We start from the raw sequence: 2500 nt of genomic DNA on the forward strand, positions 1-2500 counted from the left end.
TAACCTAACCTATGTTGTGCCTTAACCTAACCTACGTTGTGCCTTAACCTAACCTACGTTGTGCCTTAACCTAACCTACGTTGTGCCTTAACCTAACCTACGTTGTGCCTTAACCTAACCTACGTTGTGCCTTAACCTAACCTACGTTGTGCCTTAACCTAACCTACGTTGTGCCTTAACCTAACCTACGTTGTGCCTTAACCTAACCTACGTTGTGCCTTAACCTAACCTACGTTGTGCCTTAACCTAACCTACGTTGTGCCTTAACCTAACCTACGTTGTGCCTTAACCTAACCTACGTTGTGCCTTAACCTAACCTACGTTGTGCCTTAACCTAACCTACGTTGTGCCTTAACCTAACCTATGTTGTGCCTTAACCTAACCTATGTTGTGCCTTAACCTAACCTATGTTGTGCCTTAACCTAACCTATGTTGTGCCTTAACCTAACCTATGTTGTGCCTTAACCTAACCTATGTTGTGCCTTAACCTAACCTATGTTGTGCCTTAACCTAACCTATGTTGTGCCTTAACCTAACCTATGTTGTGCCTTAACCTAACCTATGTTGTGCCTTAACCTAACCTATGTTGTGCCTTAACCTAACCTATGTTGTGCCTTAACCTAACCTACGTTGTGCCTTAACCTAACCTACGTTGTGCCTTAACCTAACCCATATTGTACCTTAACCTAACCCATATTGTACCTTAACCTAACCCATATTGTACCTTAACCTAACCCATATTGTACCTTAACCTAACCCATATTGTACCTTAACGTAACCTAATTTGTGCCTTAACGTAACCTAATTTGTGCCTTAACGTAACCTAATTTGTGCCTTAACGTAACCTAATTTGTGCCTTAACGTAACCTAATTTGTGCCTTAACGTAACCTAATTTGTGCCTTAACGTAACCTAATTTGTGCCTTAACGTAACCTAATTTGTGCCTTAACGTAACCTAATTTGTGCCTTAACGTAACCTAATTTGTGCCTTAACGTAACCTAATTTGTGCCTTAACGTAACCTAATTTGTGCCTTAACGTAACCTAATTTGTGCCTTAACGTAACCTAATTTGTGCCTTAACGTAACCTAATTTGTGCCTTAACGTAACCTAATTTGTGCCTTAACGTAACCTAATTTGTGCCTTAACGTAACCTAATTTGTGCCTTAACGTAACCTAATTTGTGCCTTAACGTAACCCATGTTGTGCCTTAACGTAACCCATGTTGTGCCTTAACGTAACCCAATTTGTGCCTTAACGTAACCCATGTTGTGCCTTAACCTAACCTATATTGTGCCTCAACCTAACCTATATTGCGCCTTAACCTGACGCACGTTGTCGCTGAACCTGCTCTGTAATTGTTATGCAACTCGTTAAATTAGTGTAGTGTTGCCTAACCGCAACCCTCGCAATATAGTTCGCTATTCGCACTGCCCGGTCCCCTGTGTATCGCGTCATGTTAAACACCTTGCAGGTGTTGCTGACTTTCCACATGCTCCTGCTATACACTGTAATGTGGATAGCAGCAGGACGTACATGCCCCCCCCCCTTCCCCCCTGCCTTCGCAAGCTGGTCGTTGAGAAGTTTGCATGTTCAATGCCCTTCGCATGCCGACGTACTCAGCCTACGTTGTGGTACGGCCTGTCACCTGTCCGCCGATGTACGCAAAACCCACAAACTGTACTGCACATTGGTCCGTATGTACTGAATGATACATCGTGGCACATGTGTGACCGTACGACGACTGCGCCTAGCAACGGCAGACCATACAGTCCAAATATTGTGCACGCAGCTACGTGTCGTCTCCCTATAAGAGCTGGATTGCAGTGTGGTACGCCATTCAGACGTGTGGGAGGAACGGACGCCCTGGATGGCGATCAGCATGAGCAGTCTGTTGATGTAGTGGAGCGTGTATTCGGACGTAGTCGTCTCTTCTCACACACCGTGATAGCATGTTGCACCGCGTTCCACATCTGCGACATCCTGCAGAGGCCGGCTGACAGTCGTTCGCGCAATGGACACCGCATACGTACGGGGGCTACCTTCCACGTGTTCTCGAGGCGTGCACATGTTGTTGCGTCTATGTGGGCAGACGTAGTGTGTTGTGACACCTGACACAGGCATGCAATACTCGTTGCAAATGGCGATGGACGTCTACGTTTGCTGGTGACGTTACGCAAATGAACAACAGGTAACCCGTTGTGGTGCGGTTGTTCTCGCTAGAGGTGAATCAGTGTTGGCGACGATCGGTCGAGCTATTAACCGGTTGTTTCAGGGATACCCACCATGCCCACGAACGTGAAAGGGGACCCACCATGCCCACGAACGCGAAAGGGGATCTGGGTGTGAGGCGATACGCGGCGGTGGCTGGGTGGGACCGTCCCCGGCCGGTGAGGGGGGGCCGCCCGGCGTGCTGGCAGCGCGGTGCGTGGGCGCACGCGCTACAGCCGGCTGGTGGGGGCGGCCAGTGGCAGGCGCGCCGGCCGACGGACGCGGCAGGC

Source organism: Schistocerca serialis, unplaced genomic scaffold (genome assembly GCF_023864345.2).
Source record: "Schistocerca serialis cubense isolate TAMUIC-IGC-003099 unplaced genomic scaffold, iqSchSeri2.2 HiC_scaffold_1014, whole genome shotgun sequence".
Lineage (NCBI taxonomy): Eukaryota > Metazoa > Arthropoda > Insecta > Orthoptera > Acrididae > Schistocerca > Schistocerca serialis.